Source organism: Portunus trituberculatus, chromosome 44, assembly GCF_017591435.1.
Source record: "Portunus trituberculatus isolate SZX2019 chromosome 44, ASM1759143v1, whole genome shotgun sequence".
NCBI classification, from domain to species: Eukaryota; Metazoa; Arthropoda; class Malacostraca; order Decapoda; family Portunidae; genus Portunus; species Portunus trituberculatus.
Window position 1 is genome coordinate 30,260,620 of NC_059298.1, and position 26,057 is coordinate 30,286,676.

The following is a 26,057-nucleotide window of genomic DNA, read 5'->3' on the forward strand; positions in this document are numbered from 1 at the left end:
TCTCTCTCTCTCTCTGTGTGTGTGTGTGTGTGTGTGTGTTTATGTATATATGTATGTATTGGTCCAAGGTGAAGTTTCTTTTCAGCATGACATACAATGAAAGCATGTATTAACAAATCGTAAAAGCTGACTTAGCCAAACGTGGGACTTTTCAGCCACACACTGGCTCTATTACATCCCCGCAGCGTCACGCGAGCCGCACATATAAAAAGCCAGTCACCAATGTGAGGCAATAGAGAATACGGACTTTATGTTGTTATTCGACTTGCACGTGATGGAGGACGATAATTATTATTCGTGCAGTAAAGTGTGGGGCTGCACCTGTTCCCAAAACTGTTATTATCGCTCGACAAACGCGTGTGGCTACTTTAACATATGGATTATACAACACACTGGCGTGAATTATCTTTACAGGCAATCGTGTACGAATTTGTTACAACGAATGAGTAGAGTTTGCAGGTTCGTGTTGTGGCCTACTTTCCTTTCCATTAAGAACTCCTTTATGCAAATTCAGCCACACTTAAGAGCTTAAAGCCTTTCAAACGTGAACAACAAATTGTTACACAAACCTATAGGAGAAAAACAAAATGTAAGATGAATTACGTGTGGCAATGTTCACAAGAGGGAAAATATATGAACTAACGTTATATTTACCATGACAGCCAATCCAAGTGTCCTTTTTCCTAATTGCCAACGCATTCCACCGAACCCATCAGCCATCTGTCACTAGGAACCTTTCACTACTATGAAGATGTTACTGGTACGAGTAGACACGTATCTCCAAGTCAGGAAAGCTGCGACCGCTGACAGACTTAAATGTAATGAAAATATTAATTCACTGGACATGTGTCGGAGTACAAAACTCATTTATGTGTCACGTATCTTAGCCACCACCACCACCACCACGTACTCCACCACCATCATCATCATCATCATCATCATTCTCAACCATTTACTCCCAACCTTCTCCAAACGTCTAGTGTGTGTGTGTGTGTGTGTGTGTGTGTGTGTGTGTGTGTGTGTGTGTGTGTGTGTGTGTGTGTGTGTGTGTGTCCGCTGCCCGTCTATTCCAGGCCATTACAGCAAACTTCCTTACCTCACCTCTCCATTTAAGTACTTCTCTGTTCGCTCTGGGTTCGTCTTTTACTGTTCTCAAGTTGTTCTTCCGTTACTCTAATTGTCCCCTCTTCTGTCACAGAGAAAGGTGTCTCCAAAATTCTCTCTCTCTCTCTCTCTCTCTCTCTCTCTCTCTCTCTCTCTCTAGATCCACGAACAATATAGAGAGAGAGAGAGAGAGAGAGAGAGAGAGAGAGAGAGAGAGAGAGAGAGAGAGAGAGAGAGAGAGAGAGAGAGAGAGAGAGAGAGAGAGAGAAGAGAGAGAGAGAGAGAGAGAGAGAGAGAGAGAGAGAGAGAGAGAGAGAGAGAGAGAGAGAGAGAGAGAGAGAGAGAGAGAGAGAGAGAGAGAGAGAGAGAGAGAGAGAGAGAGAGAGAGAGAGAGAGAGAGAGAGAGAGAGAGAGAGAGAGAGAGAGAGAGAGAGAGAGAGAGAGAGAGAGAGAGAGAGAGAGAGAGAGAGAGAGAGAGAGAGAGAGAGAGAGAGAGAGAGAGAGAGAGAGAGAGAGAGAGAGAGAGAGAGAGAGAGAGAGAGAGAGAGAGAGAGAGAGAGAGAGAGAGAGAGAGAGAGAGAGAGAGAGAGAGAGCCAGGCCACCTTCACGCCCAAATGAACCCTGAAGACCTTTGAAGGCTGGTGGTGGCCTGGCCTGGACTGGGCTTTGCTTCATTACACCTGTCTGGTTAGCGCTCTGTGGATGCCGCTGGTGGGGCGTTTCGTTTCGTTGTTATTGTTGATCCTAGCTTTTCATGTACTCCATAGCCTTCAATGTACAGATCGTAGTCTTTCTTCAACTTCCTTAGTACAATGACGCGTTTTCATATTCATTCTGGTTACTATTTGGTGATTTTATACAGCTTCAGAAACTTATGTGGGGATTAAGATAGTAAAAAGATTCTGGCCATTAATCTCTTGACTTTCATAAAACCTTTCTAATGCAAATGAAATCGTCTAATCACACCCAAAACTCAAGGTAATAATGTGTGTCAGTATCGAAGGGGTTAACACACATCCAAATAATCGTTTACAACATAACACCTCAGTTTGATCTTTTTTTTTTTCAATTACATTAAGCAACTTGGTACTGTTTTGTATACATTGCTCTTACAAAACTACGGGTTACTGTGTCATGAATTTGTATCTGTTATTTTTCAGCTGGTGTCTCTGGTGGCCAGGCTCAGATTGTTATTTCCTGTATCTTTTGTGACCATTTAGCGGCCTCTTCCACTCTCAATACCCTTACAAACGCATATACCATGTGTAAAAGAGCGCATTTTACAAGATACATTTTTACACAAGGCTTAGTTACACCTATCCATATGAATCTCAGTTTTGTAATTTATATTTCAAAGTCACACTCATAACCGCATCTCACATTTTGTTGTCTATGACTCTCTGAGATGTGTCTTTTCCTAACGTGTGTTCAGAGTGGGAAGGGCGCGCTCGGGACCTCCAGACAAGGAATTCTGAATCAGTGTGTCGGCGTTTAGCAGGTCTCAGAGAGTGCTAATGTGACTAAAGTACCTGCGCTGCCTTATAATTATTTGCCCGACGATACCTAGGCTCTCCGCCCACCGCACTCCACAGGCGCATCCAGCAACTATACAAACAGCCCTTACAGCGATCCACACAAGGGCGGATCTTCAGTGGCGGAGGTAACATTGGTTGAGAGCCTCGTGTCAACCACAATGAAGAAAGAGTTGCAGGTAATATATAGACTGGTTATGATAAGTAAGCGGGTCTACTTGAAGAAAAGAAGAATAAATAAAGTATGTAATTACACTTGGCTGATGACTGTTCCAAAGGCTCCGTCGAGACGAGCTGCGTGTAGCACGAGAACGAATGACCAAGACGCTGCGAGCCTCAACCGCCCCTCTGGCCAGACGGCGGTAAGACTGATCTCCCGCCGTAACCACCGTCCCTCTTAAGCTCCTCGGCGGAGTCTGCTTGGTGCACGCTAAATAGCCGCCCAAATCAAACAAAAGACTGAAGCATACCAAATACAACGACTCCGGGACTGGGTAAGTAGCGAGGTAATTGAATGATTATAGGTCCGTCTTACGATGAGGAGTGTTAACCCAGACCCAAGTGTGGGGTGCGGGGAGCGCTGGAGGGATGGAGGGACGGGACAAGCTCGCCCTTTTTATCTGCCTCATGAATGCCGATCTTCTGAGATGTTAGGGTCCTCGCTGTGTGTGTGTGTGTGTGTGTGTGTGTGTGTGTGTGTGTGTGTGTGTGTGTGTGTGGTGCTCCTCGACCTTGGTTTGTGTGGGTCCCTTTTCCCTAGCTTTTGTAGAAGCTCTGGTGTGTGTGTGTGTGTGTGTGTTTCACTGTTTGATCTGCTGCAGTCTCTGACGAGACAGCCAGACGTTACCCTACGGAACGAGCTCAGAGCTCATTATTTCCGATCTTCGGATAGGCCTGAGACCAGCCACACACCACACACCGGGACAACAAGGTCACAACTCCTCGATTTACATCCCGTACCTACTCACTGCTAGGTGAACAGGGGCTACACGTGAAAAGAGACACACCCAAATATCTCCACCCGGCCGGGGAATCGAACTCCGGTCCTCTGGCTTGTGAAGCCAGCGCTCTAACCACTGAGCTACCGTGTGTGTGTGTGTGTGTGTGTGTGTGTGTGTGTGTGTGTGTGTGTGTGTAATTCACTGTTTGATCTGCTGCAGTCTCTGACGAGACAGCCAGACGTTACCCTACGGAACGAGCTCAGAGCTCATTATTTCCGATCTTGGGATAGGTCTGAGACCAGGCACACACCACACACCGGGACAACAAGGTCACAACTCCTCGATTTACATCCCGTACCTACTCACTGCTAGGTGAACAGGGGCTACACGTGAAAGGAGACACACCCAAATATCTCCACCCGGCCGGGGAATCGAACCCCGGTCATCTGGCTTGTGAAGCCAGCGCTCTAACCACTGAGCTACCGGGCCGTGTGTGTGTGTGTGTGTGTGTGTGTGTGATTCACCTCGGTCGTCTGCTGGTCACCCAACCAGTCTTCCCCACTACGGAGCGAGCTCAGAGCTCATAGACCGATCTTCGGGTAGGACTGAGACCACATAACACACTCCAGACACCGGGAAAGCAAGGCCACAACCCCTCGAGTTACATCCCGTTCCTATTTACTGCTAGGTGAACAGGGGCCACACATTAAGAGGCTTGCCCATTTGCTTCGCCGCTTACCGGGATTCGAACCCGGCCCTCTCGCTTGTGAGTCGAGCGTGCTAACCACTACACTACGTGTGTGTGTGTGTGTGTGTGTGTGTGTGTGTGTGTGTGTGTGTGTGTGTGTGTGTGTGTGTGTGTGTGTGTACTTCAGATTCCTGGAAATTGTAAGGCTTTCATGCACTTCGTTCCTGGCCTCTTAAGTGTGTGGCGACTTGAGTATCTGCATCAAAGCTTTACGTGTTCCTGGTCCCCCGTGAGTGTGTATGTTGTGCTTCACTTATTAACATCTTTATTTCCATAGTGATTAGCAGGTATGTCCCACTCCCCCATGGAGATGTGGTGATCATGACTCATAGAAATGCCTCACGCACCATTAAGATATAAGCATCTTCAGTTTCTGGTGACAGATGTAAGGTGTCAGCGCTCCTTACAGTGGCCAGTACTCAGAAACGCTTTGCTCTCACCACGACAATTATCCAAGGCCAAAGAGATGATTAGCGGGGTTTCTAAAAGTGTTTCTCCAGTTAATAGTGTATAAATCTTGTCACACTTCCTCTAGAACTGTAAAAACATCTTAAAAAACTCGTGTAAATTAAGATAAAGCGTTTTGAAATAATGGAAGTGAAGCAAAGATGTGATTTAGAATATGAGCCATACTGTGGTGTCTGTGAGGTGCCTGTAATATATGGAGTGCACGGTGTCTTCAAGGGCAGTGCAGATTGTTCCGGTGCATACAGTATAGTGTGTCCGTGGCCTCTGGAGAGTGTAGTGTTCTTAAGACTTATGGTATGTAGTGAGGTGATTGACCTTTGTGATATCTCTGGTTCCTGCCTTGTGTGTGTTTCTAACGTTAGTAAATTGTAATGTTATAGAATGTTATAGAGTTTCCGTGGCCTCTGGAGAGTGTAGTGTTCCTCAGACTTATGGTATGTAGTGACATGATTGAGCTTTGTGATATCTCTAGCGCCATACTCAGAAACGTTTCCCCTTCTCACCATGATCATTTTCAAAGACCATAGAGAGAATTAGCCGAGTTCTAAAGACTATCTGTCCTGTTGATAATGCAGAAAATTTGTTAACATGTCACTAGTCACGAAAACATAATTAAAAACTCGTGTCACTTGAACTAGAGCCCTTTGAAAATAGTGAAGGTGCAGCTCGGAAGTGTTTCTCAATATGGGCTCTGGTTCCTGCTTTGTGTGAGTCCCTAATGTTAGTAAATTGTGATGTTATAGAATGAAGAATGTCGGGTGCTCGTGAACTCTGCATTGAAGGTGTGGCAAAGTAGTGAGATGATGACTTGGTATTGTGATATGTTTGGTTCCTGGTCTGTGTGAGGTTCCTAATATTTTTGGGTTGTGATACCGTTAGTTTCTGAGTGTTGCGTAGTGCCTTTGTCTTTGATGCGCTGTACTTTGCTGTTTATTTGATTTATGAAGTGTTTTTTTTTTCTCTCTCTATTTTTCTTCTTTTAGCGTGTATTGAGTAATCTTCACCAAATGAACATTCACTCCACATGATTTGCAATAAGATATTCAACGACAAGCTGAGTTAGACTGTGTTAGGTTGAAGGAATCTATCGTGAAGGAAAACGTTTTATTAGGTATTCTGTGTTGGTGGCATTGACTTTGGTAGCCTTAAGTGAACTCTTGTACTGGGCGCTGCATGAGTGATAAAAAATAGTGGTGAGCCATGACTGTGGAATATGTGGCGCTTCAGCACGGCAGCCACGCAGGGAAACTGACAATTACCCATGCATAATGTTTCCTTTTCTAAATTATCGTCCATATATATAATTTTTAGTTTTTATCATATTCACAATGCCATGTTTCGACGCAGAGGATTCTTTAGCAATTTTTTTTTCATAGTCATGATTCAGAAAACACAACTGGAGTAAAATCAGCGCCTGAGGATGTTGACTTACTTACATATTTTGACTTTGTAATTCAAGCACCATTGTACGACTAGAAGTATTTATGCACCGTGAGCAAAAAAAAAAAAAAAAAAAACACGATGAAGTATTTCAAAGAAGGGCAAGAAAGTCATACAGGAAGAAAAATTCGCCACTCAAGGAAGTGACACGAGTTCTCGCTGACGGATGAACGTGTGAGGGACATTACTCACACGGGGCAGACATGCAAATGAGTGACGAGATGAAAGGAATCCATGGTGCTTCCAGAGAACACTGGGAATGATAAACCTCTCCACACAAAGAGGGGAGCGAAGGCGCCGACTGAGCTCCGTACCAACAATGTAGATCAACTGATTGGCTTCAGGAAGGCCAAAAAAGAATCGGGTTCGAAATTACGGTAAATTTTGAATATTATGAAGATGTCGTCTTAGTTTTCATTACGTATAGATCATATTTCATTCCAGTGATCGACCGTCAGCCACGCACTGTACGGAAATATTATCAATCAGTCTCTGCGACGGAAAAGCACGGCTTATCTATTTCTATTATTATCATTTGCGTTAAAGTTTGACTTCCATGAAACACTGAATAGAGAGATGTTGTAGAGGTCAATCAAACACAATATAGGCACAAAAGTTACATGCATCAATGGTGCAATTAATTTGACAGTAACCTTTATTATTCCCTCACTCTTCACGGTATCTTGGACAGTTCAGTCTTGAGAGCTTTATTTACTTCTTTTCTTGAGCAAATATTTCATCGGATACACATGCAGATCGTCAAATAATGCGTCGCGTGTCATTAGCGAAGGATAAGCAACATTAATGTGACACAAATACGATACATTCTCATCATTGCAACAAAAAAAAAAAAAAAAAAAACATGGAATCGCCAGTAAGAACACCCAGTGGCATAAAACCCAGCGGCTAAGTGTACACAGATTATGCCTTCACCTTCGGTTCAACAAACTTGTTTCTTGTATAAGTAACTCTTTAGATTAGCTCTCTCCGTCCGTTAGTCGCTCTGAGTAACCTCACGAAAAGTCAGTTAAATTTGTAAATAAGCCGCAATGGGTAAGGGGAAGTGAAACAGGGAAGACAAATCGGTTAGCATAAACGAGTTGGCAGGCAAGCTCTTGCGGACGGGAAGACATTACGCGAGACAGATTGGTTAGGAAGAGCAAACACGACACAGAAGGAAGACAGAACAAACATCATGAGTTAACCCACGCGGGGCAGGACGCGGCTCCCCAGCCACAGAGGCGATGATCGATACGGCAAACAACAGCGAGACCAAGGTGAAAACGGAAGAGAAATGAGGCAAGACCTAATGAAAAGTGGTATTTAGTAGGGTCCACTACCTCCTGCAATTGTAACTCTAAAGTGACGACCACATAGGGCCTAGAATGACTCAAAGGAGAGAGGGACGGGCGAGAGAAGAGGCGAGGGGCACGTTCTCGGCTACCCTCCTAATTACAAGGTAGAGCTCCCTCATTAGCTTTGTGTACCTGTGCCTCCCCGGACGATCCCTCGCCTCTCCCCTGCCAGGCTGCCGGAGTCTGCCAAAGGAGCCCAATGAACTAAAGAGAGAAATTTTACGAGATAATGCTAAATGTGTTTGGAAGGCAAGCCGCTTCCCGCTGCGTGAACCCAGCTTGATCACCACTGCAATTGTGTGTGTGTGTGTGTGTGTGTGTGTGTGTGTGTGTGTGTGTGTGTGTGTGTGTGTGTGTGTGTGTGTGTGTGTGTGTGTGTGTGCTAACTCTATGAAAAATGCCTCATCTTGTAATTAAAGGGATGAGAAGAAAGCAAGCATTTAAGGGACGTGCTACAGGAGTGTGGTTAGTTTCTTAGTGGTTGATGAGAAGACAGTCCCTCCAGCACAGTGATCCCTCGTTCTTGTCAAAACTTGTTATCCAATACATCGGGATTGAAACTCAGTACTAATCAAAGAATATTGCTTTTTATTCACCTGATAAACATTTAGTACATCAAAGTAAGTGTGCATATTCATCAAGGAAGTACTGGTGAAAGGGTGTCACGGGGCCAGCCAGCCTCATCTCAAACACAATTGCCTGCGGTCTTCCTAAGAGAGGGTAAATATAGTAATAAAACGCTGATAATTACACCTAATAGCCGATTATCTCTTATGAGCTCAGGCCGACCTCCTTCATCAACGTAAACAAGTCAAATTGGAAGGAGAGAAAGGCCATGGAAGATAGGGTAAGACTGAGGGAATAGGGACGCGGAGGGACTGGCGGTGACTGATAATGACAGGGTATTAGCTGGCCGTGGAGGCTGCTACAAGCCTACACCTTTTGTAACTTAGTGATCACCTGTCTATTACCTGTTCACTCCTCCACCAATGAGACTGTTGCCCCAAGTGCTTCCTTCTGTCCTCACCTTTTGTGAAAGTCTCTCTCCTGGTATGGATTTAGACTTAATTATATGTTCACCCAATACAGTATGATGAAATAAATAAACGAAAAGTTACTCTGATGATGACGCAGCTGAACGGCCATATGGTGTCGCCTGGAGTTACGAGAGCGCCTCCTTGCTCACCGAGAAACCACTGTATGTTAGAATCAAACTTCCAACCATACAAACGCGGGATGAGCGCTACCACAGATCCACCAGGTCACTATTCAGAACTCGACGGAGAATAAGCGATACTGTACAACATTCCCTCTACTGTTATTGAATGTTTTGTTCTTTTAGTTTGGGTTTCTGTTGGTATGTATTACACAGAGCTTTCCCTGAGAGGTTGAGGTGAGTGCTCTTTAGAATTACTGAAACTACTTTTGAGAGAAATTTCATGGTCAAATTAAAGGCACCAGTAGGGTTATGCCTCTCCTTTTATTACCTACTTAGCTGTGAAAAGAAGCGTTGTCTATCCAATACAATACAATACAATACAAAGCTGTACAATTAGGATGATTTATGATAAGACTGTGCAGCAAAAAATAATTACACTGTTCCGGCGGCCACAGTGCGTACGACCCACTTCCCCGACACACGATGAGTGATTCCAAACAGCCTCTCACCTCTCATTCACCGACTCTCTGACACACACGCACACACACACACACACACACACACACACACACACACACACACACACACACACACACACACACACACACACACACCTTATGATACTTATTGTTTGCCTTTGCTATTATTCTCGGCGTACTGAAGACTAGTGGCATTTCTCTTCTTTATGTTATAGGACATACACAAAGATAAGAATCAACTATCTTATGTGCTCTGTCATGGTGACAAAGTAAGTACCTGGACAAATTTCAAAAAAGATTATTGCTACTGATACTGTGAATACATTTCCAATGTAACTACGATCTTCCAAATGTATCGGCGAGATGGTAGAGGAGAACAGTGTGTTGCAGTCAGTGCACCTCCCGGTATCCCGCCACACTGGGAGGGCAACCAGAGTTCTTTCTGATCATCTACTTGTTCGTCTAAGACTTGAGCATAAAGTACATTGCCTCAATAGCCGCTCCCTCGTTACGTTCTCCCCTGCTTGTTGACGCTGCGATGTTTGAATACGAGAAAAATATCATGACCAAAACAACAGTTGACTCAGGTTCTAAAAATTTCTGTTTTCCTTGCTTGATGAACAAACTTCTTTCGAACTAAACTACCATGAATATATTTTCTGAAAAAATATAACGCAACGAATGTGTAATCAAAGGCAGCTTCCTTTGCCTGACAGAGCTTAATGTGCCGCCAAAGGCCGCTGTCATAATGAGGTGTATTATGCGATGTGTGTTTAGCGGGATGGAGGTCTGAGGAGGCTGAGTGCGGTCTCTGGTTAGTCGAGTAATTACTCACGACTCTCAAGGAGCCTTCGAAAAAATCCTGCTTTGTGCGCGTCCACCAAAGATTGAAAGGACTGAGGAGAAAGGAAAAATGTACCGGCAACCTTTGGTTTCTAATTCATAAGGACTTAAGATGCGAAATGGAAATTAATCTTAATTTTTTGCCCTGACCTTTTGAAAGCTGTGAAAGGCGGGCGAAGATGAATATAAAAGTTAACTTGTATGCAATATTTTCCGGCGCGATAAACATTGCTGAATGAGCATTATGAGCCGGAGAATAAAGAGATTTCAACATGATTAATTTGCATCATACGAACATCAAAGAGGCAGGTGAAATTAAAGTTGCATGGGGTGGATTGAAGCAAGAGGCAGCTTTTCACTTTATTCTTACGCATTCATGTTATAGAAGTAATTGCCCTTTTTAGAGTCGTGGGTGTAGCTGCCCTAAGCACCGCTGATTTAAATGTGAATGTAAGATACTGAAAAGAACAACACCGCCCCTCGATGTAGCTGCGTGATAATGGCCGTCGACGTAATTGAATAATGAGGAAGGATTCATTCATATGGTAATACGTAGCACTTCTATGCGTGGCGGTTGCTGGCTAGTGTTTTATTTGGCAATGGGAAGCTCTCGACCCCGACTCCCGCAGGCGATTGGGGGGAAAGAAGGAAAGGAGGAGGAGGAGGAGGAGGAGGAGGAGGAGGAGGAGGAGGAGGAGGAGGAGGAGGAGGAGGAGGAGGAGGAGGAGGAGGAGGAGGAGGAGGAGGAGGAGGAAGGGGGAGAGGTTCTTGAAAGCACTAGCCACGAAATCTCAAACACGCTCAACTTCTCAAGCATGAAAATATTCTATTTGTAAAACGAAAAATGTGGAATATATAACGAACTTCAAGAGATAAAAGGAATCCATGAACAATAACAAAGTAACACTAAAAACATGTATTTGAAACAGTAACTATCGTGGCAACATTGAGATCCTTTAAGAAAAAATGCCATGTCTGTTAAATCACGAAGATATGGAGGCAGTATGGATATGAGAGAGAGAGAGAGAGAGAGAGAGAGAGAGAGAGAGAGAGAATATTTAGTAGTTTTATGAAGCCTGCTTTTAGATCCAATACAAAATGAATACACACACACACACACACACACACACACACACACACACACACACACACACACACACACACACACACACACACACACACACACACACACACACTTTAATCTCCTCTGTTGTGCATGATGCAAAGAAGGAAGGCGCTATTAAGACCACAGGAAGTAGTGAAGGCAGTGACGGCAGTGGGCGGGAAGGATGCAGACAGAGAGGAGGCAGAGAACCCGTGCAGTGTCTCCCAAGCACGCGTCACTCAGCGGTCTCCCTCCTGAAGTCTTACGTGCTCAGTGAGAGGTACTTTTGCGTGTCAGGTATGAACTGTCCATGTACTAATTCCACTTCGTTCTTTTTCTAGTATCCTCAAATTATTCAGCATTCATTCAAAGAGTTGATCCCGAAAGCAACTTCTACACATTGTTGCTTTGCGAGGATATTGAGACTCGGTCGTTTCGCGAAGAAAAGTAAGTGTAGTAAATGAACTTTTCAGAAATATAACATGGAGCATCAGCCAAAAGTGTTGATCAACTTTGTTTACGAGAGTCCCTCAGAACGTTCTTGAAGGGTGTGAATCCAATCTCCGTTTTCTATTTCGTCCGCTATGAAGGTCGCTTAACCGAGGGCACCGCGTATTGACGAAGTCGCCGCTGTTGTGTCGGCCACATTGTGCCGCGTGAAGCCTCGCTGGCCACCGCTGAGAGCCTCACTGCATGCGGCCTGGAGGGCGTCGAAACTACATTTATTTGACTAAACTCTGACGCACGGCTGGCGATGACAGTACAGGAGACGGTGAGCAATGGCGCGGCGGCTGATGACGGCCCTGCACACCTTTACGACGCCTGCACAGGGAGGAACGTTCCAGGGTGATATGTTAGATTTGTTATGTGTTGTATGATAAATGGAAAAAACCTGTTGAAATATATTGGGAGAGAAGCGTCCGTTTATGGCTTAGCAGTTTTCATAAGATGATCCTCCAGGAACCGAGAATGGCGGCGTGTCAATACAATGTTGCCACCAATCACACCAACACTCGCGAACCGAGAAGAGCTGCAAATGTATCTGTTTTTATGAGAGAGAGAGAGAGAGAGAGAGAGAGAGAGAGAGAGAGAGAGAGAGAGAGAGAGAGAATATAGAATGAAGCGCACAAAGACTAACAACAGACGGAGAGGAGAAAATGATAAAATAGACAACAGCAAAGAAGAGACGCATGAGTTAAACATATGAAGGCTATACATCAGCGAGGCGGCGCGAGACAGCTGCAGCCCAGTTAATGACGCTTATTGTTTACTTTGTACAGTGTGTTTGCAAAATACCATTACCTTGAATGCCCCGCCTGTGCCCAGCCAATACCATCTCAATGTCCCTCTTGGAAAGCCATCAGTTGTGAGTGAATGGTTTTCATTTTCACGTTCCATCACTCAGCCCCGTGAAGGCCGCGAGGGGGAGGGTGAATGCACACAATATTTCTTCGTCTTCCTTGAAATTCCCAGTGTGGCGAATTTTTCATTGATTTATTGCTTGTGCACGAATTCTCAGGCTCGAATGAGGAACGTGTCACCTAGAAAGGAGGACAAAATTGCTATTCTTCCACTTTAATAGACATTTTCCTGCTCTCTCTCTCTCTCTCTCTCTCTCTCTCTCTCTCTCTCTCTCTCTCTCTCTCTCTCTCTCTCTCTCTCTCTCTCTCTCTCTCTCTCTCTCTCTCTCTCTCTCTCTCTCTCTCTCTCTCCTATAAAGCAATGTATAGAAGGAGACACTGTTACCAATCCACATAACATATTCACGAATCGCTTTTAAAATTGGATACAAACTCATCCCTTATCGAAGTGCTTGAGTATCTGAAGCTTGTCGTGCCTCATTCAGTACATGTAAGTAAGGTTCCGTTGCTTTGTAATCCAGTAAACGCCCATCTACAAGTTCAGGAGCTGCACGGGTTGTTTTGTAGCCACGAGTTTCGATCGGCATAACTTGAGTAACTGATCTGGTAAGTAGAATACCTCAGCATATATATGTTATCGTCTCCTGTGATGTGTAAGTGTTAACATAAAATCTGAAACATGTGTAGCTTTGGTCCGAATGTCTCGCTATAAATATTACTTTGTGTCAGACGAAATTAATTATTGACAATATTCTCCCATTCTCGCCTCTCTCTGTCTGCCCGCCGATCAAAATAAACATGCCGTCGCTGACAAAATTTGACGGTGAATAGCCCCGAGCGAGATAGTTTTGAACAATATGACAAAAATATAAGGTGGTAAAGTCTTAAGGTGGTGGGTGTCATTGAATATCCTTAAACTTTATAGCTCTCTCTCTCTCTCTCTCTCTCTCTCTCTCTCTCTCTCTCTCTCTCTCTCTCTCTCTCTCTCTCTCTCTCTCTCTCTCTCTCTCTCTCTCTCTCTCTCTCTCTCTCTCTCTCTCTCTCTCTCTCTCTCTCTCTCTCTCTCTCTCTCTCTCTCTCTCTCTCTCTCTCTCTCTCTCTCTCTCTCTCTCTCTCTCTCTCTCTCTCTCTCTCTCTCTCTCTCTCTCTCTCTCTCTCTCTCTCTCTCTCTCTCTCTGCTCAAATGTTTAGATATTACAGATACAATAGTGAGGGAAAAACATCGAAGCGCCGAGGGAGTGACTAACATGACCAGCAGTTAGCCATGAATGTGTCGGCCGTGTGCGACCAGGACCGTTTCATTCTGGTGTCCTGCGTGCGTGGTGTGTAGTGCGGTTTACTCTTGTGCTTATTATCTTTAAAGAGACGCAAACATTAACCACTTCAGTACCATGACGTTTTCATATTCATTCTGCTTACTATTTGGTTATTTTATACAGCTTCAGAAACTCATTTTGGGGATTAAAATAGTGAAGACTGTGGCCATTAATCTTCTGACCTCCATAGATCCTTCTTAATATAAAAAAAAAAAAAAATGGTCCAATCGTGCACAAACCTTTAGGTAAAAATGTGTCCTAGTATTGAAGAGGTTAAGTAGAGAGCAAAATGCCCCAAAGACAAAAGAGGTGTGGAAATGTTTGAGCACTGGGATTGTTCTGTCAGTAAAGACTTGTTCCTAAAACACATTTAGGGCTTCTCGCACCTCCTATGATCGATTCAGAGTGGTGGCGCCGCGGCCAAATGGTGTCCTCATGAATCACGATAAACTCTTGGCCAGCACGACATTTAGGACAGGCTGGTGACGACACGGATTATCAGGGACAGACTTTATTCTCGTGTAATCGTAATTTAATGTTACTTCACGTATTGATTGAAGTATGTAAGTGGCCAATTCTAAAATAAGGAGTTTCTCTTTCCACTCTTATTGATATCCTATGTAAAAAAAAATATGAGAGTTTGTAAATGTTCTTTATATATTAAAAATAGTAACTAATGAAGAAAGTAAAAGGTTAAAAGAAGCACTCACATAATGTCATTCCTTAAACGACATGACCTTTTCAATCACAAGTCATAACTGCTAAAAGGAGGGACAGAATTAGTTTTAATTTACCTTATACTTACAATGTATTTTTACTTTCATCTCAAAATGAGTTTCATCTATATCCTTAGATGAAATACCACTCACAGCAGAGTATAATCAAGACAAGACGACTTCCCTCGTCCCACCATAGGAATATTGATAAAAGGAAAGTGGCTCACCAGTCCCCTTGCTCCGTCAGTCCCTTCAAGGCGTCCTTACGAGGAGCAAAGGACACGATGAAACCATTCTGTGGCGGCCCCGTTCCTCCCCCACACACACACACGATACTTTAACACCAAAAATATCACCGCTACTATAACAACAACAACTACTACTACTACTACTACTACTACTACTACTACTACTACTACTGCTACTACAACTACAGCTACTACAACTATAGCTACTACTACTACTACTACTACTACTACTACTACTACTACTACTACTAATGCTACTACTACTACTACTACTTACTACTGCTGTCACTAGTACTACCACCACTAGGAACAATAATAATAGTAATAACAATAACAATAACAACAATAGTAATAATAATAATAATAATAATAATAATAATAATAAATAATAATAATGATAATAATAATAATAATAATGATAATGATAATAATAATAATAATGATAATAATAACAATGATAATAATAATGATAATAATAATAATAATAATAATAATAATAATAATAATAATAATAATAATAATAATAATAATAATAATAATAATAATAATAATAATAATAATAATAATAATAATAATAATAATAATAATAATAATAATAATAATAATAATGATAATGATAATGATAATAATAATAATAATAATAATAATAATAATAATAATAATAATAATAATAAAATAATAATGATAATAATATTAATAACAATAATAATAATAACAAATGCTTGCTCCACATAAGCGGCCACAGTAAGAGATAATAAACTATTTATGAACATAAATCTCATAAAGTGACAGCTGCAGGTGACACCTCCGTAATACTTGAGTCGATCATCGCATACATTACCTCTTTTTCGGACAGTTATGGCTTATCGGGTCTCGCTACCTGTCCCATGCTGAACAAACGTGAATATTATCGTTATTTATTCTCGAGCTTAGGGATGCAACCAGCGGGCCTGCGGTAACGGCGGTGGCATGGCAACACACACTCACATGAAGGATAATTTGGCTGCAGCACGACAATTGTAAGTAAAATTCGATCAGTGTCACACTCGTATGCTGGGCTTTGTTGGCAAGGTTAACTCTTTCAGTACTGGGATGCATTTCTACCTTGCGTTTTGGTGATGATTAGAAGATTTTATTTACATTAGGAAGGGTCTATGAATGTCAGAAGATTAATGGTCATAGTTTTCACTATTTTAATCCCCATATAAGTTTTTGAAGCTGTATAAAATCACCAAATAGTAACCTGAATGAATATGGAAATACGTTACAGTGGCACACGCGTTTTTAGATCAATAATAGTGCTAAGTTTTATTACGTGTGAGTCAGTGCCGGGGAACAGTTTTATAATCAATTTACAAAAGTATCTACAGCATTGATTTCCATTTAAGGGTCGTTGCGGGAGTTATACAGCAAATAAACAGTAAGGGGAGTTTGTTAAAGCTTCATATGATAAGTACGTGTCTCCTCCTCTAGGCAGCTTCAACTTATCCAACCTTCACCTTCTGTCTCTCCCCACTTCCAACATCTCATCTCCCATACCACAACCCCTCTCCTTTCCTTCACCACGCTTCCACTCACTTACCATGCATCCACCACCTTCCTTTCACCATGGACACCTACACACGTATACTCCTTCCCGCTCCACCTATCTCCCTTTACGATTCTCATTTACTCGTCCACTTTAACTAACATTCCCACAATAATCGCAGCACCCACATCCTTCACGTCCTCCTATACCCACCTACTCCTCATGCACCCTCCCTTCACTTCTCCAGCGCCTCTCTCCCCTGCTCCTCTCCCTCACGCTCTCCCACTCACGCTCCCAGGCGGCGGCGTGAGGCAGACACGAGTGGGCGTCGCTATCTGGCGCTGATGTAAACGCAATCGAACACAAAATCTATTAATGAGTTTCTCTATCAGTATGTGTCACCCAAGGAGTTAGAGATGCTTAATTACCGCCCGATATACATTCATATATCAGAAAAAACCTGTAATTTTTGCCTGACACCCGAATAACGCATCGATGGCTAATGAAAGGGTTCACGCTCTGACACAAAACACGTGGTTCTCGAGTTTAGATGAGCCGCCTCTCCGCCTATCAAAGCCTGGGGAGGACTGGCGGCTGACTGGAAGGTGAAGTAGGGTTATAGGAAGGAAGGAAGCTAGGCAGGAAAGACGCGGAAGAACTCACATGAGATTGGAAAAGGAAAATTACAAGACCCATCGGAAAGAGGGAAGTGAAAGATAGAGTAACAAAACCAGTAATTGCCGCTATCACCACCACCACCACCACCACCACCACCACCGCCACCACCACCGCCTTCACTACTACTATTACTACTTTTGTTACTACAGTTACCACTACCACTACTACTACTACTACTACTACCATCACCATCGGCCAGTAGCGTCTGCGGCACACTGCTCGCCTCGCCGCCTAAAGGTTTCAGGTTCAATCAAGGCTAGCGGGGACATTTCTCAGTGGAGGAGGCGGTGTTCCCTTGTAACTCCACCTGCCACTGTAGATCAAGTTAATATATTTTGATTATGGAATATTCACCATTTTTACTCTTAATTTTTCTTGTGTTATTACTGTTGTTCCTCCTATTGGTGAAAGAAGCTGAGTTCATGATGTATAGATGCAATAGTAGTAATAGTAGTAGCAGTAGTAGTAGTAGTAGTAGTGTAGTGGTAGTAGTGGTAGTAGTGGCAGTGGCAGAGCAGCAGCAGTAGCAGCAGCAGTAGCAGTAGCAGCAGCAGCAGTAGCAGTAAGCAGTAGCAGCAGCAGCAGTAGTGGTAGTAGCAGTGGCAGCAACAGTAGCAGCAGTGGTGGCAGTGGCAGCAGCAGTGGTGGTGGTGGTGGTGGTGGTGGTGGTGGCAGTGGTGGCAGCAGCAGCAGCAGCAGCAGCAGCAGTGGTGGTGGTGGTGGTGGTGGTGGTGGGTGGTGAAATGGTGGTGGCAGTGGCAGTGGTGGCAGCAGCAGCAGCAGTGGTGCAGCAGTGGTGGTGGTGGTGGTGGTGGTGGTGCAGCAGCAGTGTGGTGGTGGTGGCAGCAGCAGCAGTGGCAGCAGTGGGTGGTGGCAGCAGTGGTAGCAGCAGCAGGTGGTAGTGGTAGCAGCAGTAGTAGCAAGTGGTGGCAGTGGCAGTAGCATTATTATTATTATTATTATTATTATTATTATTATTAGTGTAGTAGTAGTAGTAGTAGCAACAGCAGTAGTAAGTAGTAGTAGTAGCAGTAGCAGTAGCAGCAGTTGTTGTTGTTGTTGTTGTTGTTGTTGTTGTTGTTGTTGTTGTTGTTGTTGTTGTTGTTGTTGTTGTTGTTGTTGTTGTTGTTGTTGTTGTTGTAGCAGTAGTCAGTAGTAGTAGTAAAGATAAGCAGCAAAAGAGGCCACCACTATTACTACCACGAGTGACAACACCAGGAGCAGCAGGACACTCATCAGCAATAACAGAAATGAACGGTGCAAATAATGACGGTATATAGAAGGCACCGAGGCGAAATACTGCAGGTTGATTAAATCTCGTGAGAAACACAAAGATACGAGAGCATTGTATATCCTAACCATCACAGTTCACTTACAACTAATGTCACTGTGCGTCAATTATGAGTAACAACAAAATATATTATCACAGCTACGACTTGTGTAAGATTGGATGTAGTTAAATGGGAAACTACAACAACAGTGATAAATAAATCGTTGAATTTGCCAAGGATTTTGATCGCAAACTGGCCTTTAAGCTGATAAAAGACCCTCGCAAGTCCACCCAGTGTGAGGCGAAGGAGAGGACCGTGTACTGCGATCGAGCTGGGAAAAAAAGTACCTCTAGCAATTTTGTCGTAAAGCATGATGAAGGAAGGCAAGGAATTCTGCCGATAACCCAAGAATGTGTTTCTCTCTCTCTCTCTCTCTCTCTCTCTCTCTCTCTCTCTCTCTCTCTCTCTCTCTCTCTCTCTCTCTCTATCTATCTACGAGTATCTATCTATCTATTTATCTATCTATCTCTTTTTCAGCGCACTAACACAAACACACACACACACACACACACACACACACACACACACACACACACACACACACACACACACACACACACACACACACACACACCATTCAGGGGCATGTTTAATTTCATCCCACTCTGCCTTAGTGAGCTGTACAAACATACATAATACCTACCCCCTCACCCCCCTATTGCCCCTATTGCCTAGACGCTGCTTCATAGGACGTATAAACAATCCTGTGTCAATTATCGGCAGTATTCTTTCCTTTCATATCCAAGACTACATTCCTCTGTTCATTATTGGATCAAACTTTCACCCTCTCACGTCTGCTCAGCGAAACAGGCAGGTAAAGCACTAAAATAAAGAGTAGGAAGTTGAACCTGATGAATGCACAGCTACTCAATGTCACAAGTTTGTAAGGTAACACTAAATCAAATCCTTACCAAACCCTAAATTAGAGACAAACTACCCTGGTGAGAAAGTAGTTCTCGTGCAATCCATGTGCTGAGTTAGACAGTCTCGCCATTCTCACGCAAAAGTAGGAAAACAGTCGACGCGCGGTAGTCTCCACACCACGGCGGCTCAAAACACATAAACCATGGTGGTAATGTGTGCTATTTACCAAGAACTAAGGGGTATCGCGGAAGCCGTAAGGGCCGCCAATGCACAACATCCCGTGATAACATTTGCATATCTGATGGCCCGCAATATTTTACAGGTGTTGTCTTTTATTATTTCATGTTCTCGTGATATTTGCATATTTGGTCCACTAACTGAAGGGGATCTATACTTGCACAGGACGGAGACTGTGCCGTGCTGTGTGTGTGTGTGTGTGTGTGTGTGTGTGTGTGTGTGTGTGTGTGTGTGTGTGTGTGTGTGTGTGTGTGTGTGTGTGTGTGTTTAGAATATGGATCTATTATTGTAACTTGGATTGAGATGATGGTGATAGTCTATGGAAAAAAAAGAAACACTAAAATGATGATGATGATGATAAAGACAATAACTGTAGTAGTAGTAGCAGTAGTAGTAGTAGTAGTAGTAGTAGTAGTAGTAGTAGTAGTAGTAGTAGTAGTAGTAGTAGTAGTAGTAAAACTGATTGATTGATTAATTAATTGATAATAATAGTAATAGATGATGATAGTAATAATAGTAGTAATAATAATAAGTAATAACAATAATAATAATAGTAAAACTGATTGATTAATTGATGATAATAGATAATAATAAGAATAATAATGATAGCAAAATTAATAATGATGATGATGATGATGATGTTAATAATAATAATAATAATAATAATAATAATAATAAAAATAATAATGATAATGGAGGGGGGAGGTGGAGAGAAACACTGGCGTAAGGAGTTGTCTGTCCCTCCACCTCCTTCCTACAACTTTTTCGAATGTCTGTTCATTGTAATGATAATAATAATAATAATAATAACAATAATAATAATAATAATAATAATAATAATAATAATAATAATAATAATAATAATAATAATAATAATAATAATAATAATAATAATAATAATATTTAATATTATCATTATTTTTTTATTATCATTATTATTATTATTATTATTATCATCATTATTATTATTATTATCATCATTATTACTATTATTGTTATCCTCAATATTATAATAACTATGGTAGTATCAGTAGCAACTACAACAATGATAACAAAATTAAAACAACAACAACAACAACAACAACAACAACGACAGTAATAAAAGTAATATCAATTCAAGTATGAGGATTGAAATCAATAAAATTTGAATATATAAAGAAAAAATATTGTGAAAAAAATAATGGAATAAAGAACAAAAACACACAAAACAAGCTGGCAAAGATCTTAAAGGTAAAATACACAGGCAAATAAATAAACAGTGATTCATAAATAGAAAACTGGAGAGAGAGAGAGAGAGAGAGAGAGAGAGAGAGAGAGAGAGAGAGAGAGAGAGAGAGAGAGAGAGAGAGCTTTAAAAATCAGACCAGCATTGATTGATTTGATTTGATTTTTTGTTTATTTTTCATTTCAGCGCACCACCGCGGTCCTGTCACAGAGAAATAAACACCGAACGCGAAGTGATGAAGGCTGTAGTGCTTATGATGTCGCAGCGTCCTCAAAGACACTGGAGAACACATCAGGGAAGGACGAGGAGCTAAATAGATAAAGTTGACATGTACTCCAGCATGCACGACTGTCGACCTTTGAAGCCACTTACACTTGAACTGAGGGTGAAGGAAGCGACTAAGTCAAGCAAAGATGTCCAGTTTCTCCCCACCTCCACCCCTCCACCCGTCATTCACCCCATCCACACACCACAGCGACAATACTCACTCATCACTGTCCATCGCCGCCCCTTCACACTATCACCATCACCACTATCCATCACAGCGTCCCACTTCCACCAACCCATCCCTTTTTTCATCATCTATCATCACTATTCCCATCAACAATTACCCCTTCACCACACATCACCCTTCGCCCAGATCACCACCTATCACTGTCACAATCAGTCATTATCCTTTACCATGTCAGCGGCTATCACGCCATCCACGTCCCTCTATCCTGGAAACCGCGTGTAATAAATTGGTCATAGCTGTAAACACTCATTTATTTACCTCTATTTGCTCCTCCCTCATCCTTGACATTGTTTCTTTTTGTGGGAATGTAAATGCTTTATGAGACAGCGTGAGGTGATGCGGTGGAGAGGAAGTATGTTTTGACGAAGGGAAGGTAAACGCTGCTTGATGGTTAAAGAAGGTGATGCTGAAGGAAGGAAGAATGTCAGAGTGGGGCTGTGTGGAAACTCGAGCAAGGGTGGATCTGGGAGTAACTAGTAATGTCATTAGAGTGTTGATGTATGTATGTGGGGATCTTCGACTGCTATTTGTGAGTAAAAGATCGTGAAATATTATGCCGCGGAATGTCACAAGGTTCACAAAGGGTCTTGGGTTTGTATTCTCAAACGTTTTGGCGTCTCATCTCGAGAATTGTGAAAAGGCTGCAGTAGAAGGGATTTGAATTTTCAACTGTATATCTTGCCGATCACTGTTGCAGTTCAACCAGAAAGCAACGCCATTAACAGGAAGTAAGGCATCAAAAGGACTAGACATAACCTACGTGACTTTTAGAATAGCTGAGCTTTGGGCATGGACACACCGCACGCGATTTGTTTGGAGGGTATACAGAAGGTAGCGGGATGCCTAGCGGATTTGAGGCAAAACAAACACGTGTTATCTGAGCGGCTATATCTTCAAGCTCCACCGCTACCCGCGTGTGGTATGGCCACTCATTACATAACACTTGTTTGTTCTTGCCTCTGACTAGCCAAGCATCCAGCAACCCTCTACACCGCCCACCAAATCGCGTACAGTGTGTCCATACCCTGGGAGTCACAGCCGCTAGGAAAGCGCGAGCTAAAGAGGCAGGGAAGAAGAGGAGCACCACCACCACCACCACCACCACCACCACCACAATGGAATTTTTGCAACGTTAAAGCTTGGCAACAGAGGGAACTCAATAAATACATTCTTATAAAGAAATGGATAAAATCGAAATATTTAATGGTATCATGGATGGTGATCTAACAACACTGTCCCGCAGTGTTCCGTGTCATCAGGCTCTACTCACAAATATTTTACTACCTACCGAAGTTCAGGTTAAAATACTTGATCAAAATACTTACAGGGTAGTCAGGGTTAGGTTCAGGGAATGAAGATTGTACACTAGCCACGCTCTGCCACAAATACGCCTCCCGAAAAGCAGAGTGACACACAAGCCTATCTCACAACCAGCGCGGCGACACTGACTCGCTGGCTCAGTCGAAAAGTTTCGTGTTCTTGATTCGAAGCCGTTCGGTACTTGTACGATACATTGCGGCTTCAGCAACAGAATATTGATTGTTTGACGCCAAAAAGTTCCTTATCAATAAGGAAAAGGACGTCGACACCAAGCGTGGGGAACGCTGTGAGCTTTGTTTCTTACATCTCGCAGTCATATCTTCCTACACTGACATACTGAGTATCGCGGCAGTCAAAGGTTTCGTAGAGAAGCCACGCATTTCACTGATGTTCTTTTCAACTTGATTAGATAAACTATTAGAATCCCTAGGGAAAATATTGCCTTCAGAGAATGCATTTGATATTCTTGTACCATGAACCTAAACGAGATACTGTGGATTTCAGTGTCACATCCTGCATATACTGTGAAACATGTTAATGGTGGCAATTGTGAAACTGTGAAAAAAAAATCAAATGAAAATCGCAGCAGCTGCAGTGGTAGTAATGACTGAACAAAAACATTGAAGTAAATAACCCGCAACAGAAAAAAAAAAAATATGACACGCATGTGGTGACAAATGGGATAACTTTCGTGTTCAGTTTGCATGCTTGGCCAGAATTACTGTGCAGTTTTGTATAAACATCGTCAGTCAATCCTTCCATCGTCTCTTTGACATAATGGGAATGCTTACAGCGAGAAACTCTTCGTGTTGACTGTTCACACAAAACTTTCTCCAGTAAACCATGTGGGTTATTTATTGCCTTACTTTCTATTCTTCGTGGTGCGTTACAAAGTATTGTTTTGTACAGCGCCGGACAACAATCCCACTTCGCTGCCATTGTGATCAGGAGGGCGATACTTGATTCCGGTCTGCCGTGCCGTGCCGCCCTCCACATCGCGGGACGAATACCATGAACTCATCATTCTGCCTAAGCCACAAAATATTCTAGGCAGTTCTTTGGTATTGAGGTGTGGCAATTTTCCGCATTTCCATCTTACTGGTGTGATGCGCTAAGGAGGCAGAGTCAACACCGTGAGGCCTCCAAGGCTGCTGGAGGCGAGGAGCGAGCAAGGTCTCCACAACGGCTTTCTTGACAGTGTTTGTCGTGCACACACAAAATTAATAAGCGGAGTAGACGGCCTTCACTCCTACATATTGTTAACATCAATAACTTGGATTAAAAGGACCGTGCAAGGATAATGCTACGCACTATGTGTCGCTACGAGCGGTAGTCGCGGATTACAGAAAGGGCGCATCACCCGTATCGACTTTCTCCACACATGACTAACTTGAGGCCGGTCACTCAATTCGTGTAGAGAGAAGAGAGTAAAAGCCCAGACAGAATGAATGACGAGCCAGGACGAGGCACAATTCCCACGCTAGAGAAAATCAATTGACCGCTTAGTCTCCGCCAAGTTAAGAAAAGCAGCGCGTTCGATAAATGTTCGAGTCCCGTGTTTGGCAAGTGGACGGGGCGGGGAGCCGTGGAGCAGCCGCGTGAACTGAGGCGCCGCGCTCTGTTCCCCCAGGGTGATGCTGGACAAGGGTTCGCTGCAGGGTGCAACACGACGAGAATTACAAGGAAACACTGTGATAAGGCTGACAGCTAGTTGTGACTGAAGTGTTGGGCCAGGGAATGCCGAGGACACCTTGCTTTACTCTCTGCTTGTCACAGGGAGACATTGCGTGAATCAGGGATGTCATGTTGAATAACAGAGTAGACAAAATGAGACTAAATTTGGGAATATAGATTTTTCTTTTAATCAACCTTTTCGGGTGCAATTGATTAGACTCAATTACTTCAATAAGTAATGATATAATATAATAGTTAACTATGCTTTTTTTAAGCTTGTGTAATACACCTTTTCCTTCAGCATTAACGCATAGATTTTGTATATTGTGTACAAGTTCCGTTAAGGTTCATTATATATTAATTGCTTTATTATCAAGACATTTAATTCCAATGAGAACGCATTTTCTTCTTCAGTAACCAAAATGCATTTTATTTGTATCTGTATTTTCCTTTCGTTACGGCTTCACTGAGCATGTCAGCTTTGCATACTTGGAGCGTGGAGGTTAGCCCCGCCCCGTGCTGGCGAGGCCAAGTGTCCACTACAAGGTTCACTGCACGCTCTTCCCTCCATGACCGGTGCTTCCCTTGCCAAGGTGGCAATCCAAGTTACTCAGCTTAGCATGTATCTCATTTTAGACCGCTCACAGAATGAAGAAAAAATCAGCCAGTCATTCATGAGACGAACACTGAAACTAGTATCTCTCTCTCTCTCTCTCTCTCTCTCTCTCTCTCTCTCTCTCTCTCTCTCTCTCTCTCTCTCTCTCTCTCTCTCTCTCTCTCTCTCTCTCTCTCTCTCTCTCTCTCTCTCTCTCTCAGCGTCGTATACTTCATAATAAGGAATGATAAAAATACTTGAAATCATAAATTATTTCAGACTTTCATGAATAACTCGATATATTTTCTTTGATTAAAAAGCCCTAAGTAAATAAACATAGTGAATGTCGTGTTGTTGTGTTTATTGCTGCATGTGTTCCTCTAAAACCCTCAAAGAGAAAAGTCTAATTTACACACAACTACAATTATTCACATATGGAAGGATACATTAAGGAAATATATCAAGTAGCTTTATGATTTAGACATTCTACTCGACTCCCTCACAATACCACTTTCATCCTCGTGGCAACAGGCATTCAGTCTATCACCTGTTATATTATCTATAGACTGTGCAGTTCTACAATACATGAGGATGACGAGCCACAACAATCATACACGCCACTTTTCTGCCCATAGGTGCATGACTTTTAAAAGTATAATTCACACCAAACTGATATGAGTGAATTTTTTCCTCAGTTAATACGATCTTAACTGGAGGTGACAAAATTTGATTAAACCTAAATCTGCTCCCAAGTTGTGCTTCTAGCGGGACCGTGACTCACATCAACAAAGTCAAGGGCTGTAACGTGTCAGCGAGGATCATCACCCCGTGCTGCACTTCACAACTGCATGATGTTGCTAATTCAGGGAACTGTTTATCATCATTCCTGACATTTTATTGTATCAGGGATTTGAATGTTTTGAAATATTGCAACGCCTTTCTTCCTGCACCATAATACGACACAATCTAGTTTCTGTTTTATTAGGCACGGATTGATTAGGAAAGATTTATAGACAGTGAGGACCGACTATGAAAAATGTGCATGTTACCTACCTTAACATTTCTAATCATGAACTCATTGTGGAATGACTGGGAATCACACTGATAACTGTCACGACTTTTCACGAGGAAGTAACTTGTCTGTCTGACTTGTCTTAGTTCCGCACCAATCCAAGTGTAATCTGGTCAAGTGATGGAAGAGAAATTTCTGACAGCAAGACAAACTGCTTTGGGAACGATTTTGTCTCATGTTATTCTTACTAATGATTATCAAAG

At 42.6% G+C, this 26,057-nt stretch overlaps 1 long non-coding RNA gene across 1 annotated transcript in view; it reads right to left on the reverse strand.

The window, feature by feature from the left end:
- The window catches only part of LOC123518972, a 50,870-nt gene extending 28,239 nt beyond the window's left edge, over positions 1-22,631 (reverse strand). The window contains exon 1 of the long non-coding RNA XR_006678941.1: positions 22,519-22,631. This is a non-coding gene — a long non-coding RNA (uncharacterized LOC123518972). The remainder of the gene's footprint in view (positions 1-22,518) is intronic.
- Between the last annotated feature and the right edge of the window lie 3,426 nt (positions 22,632-26,057).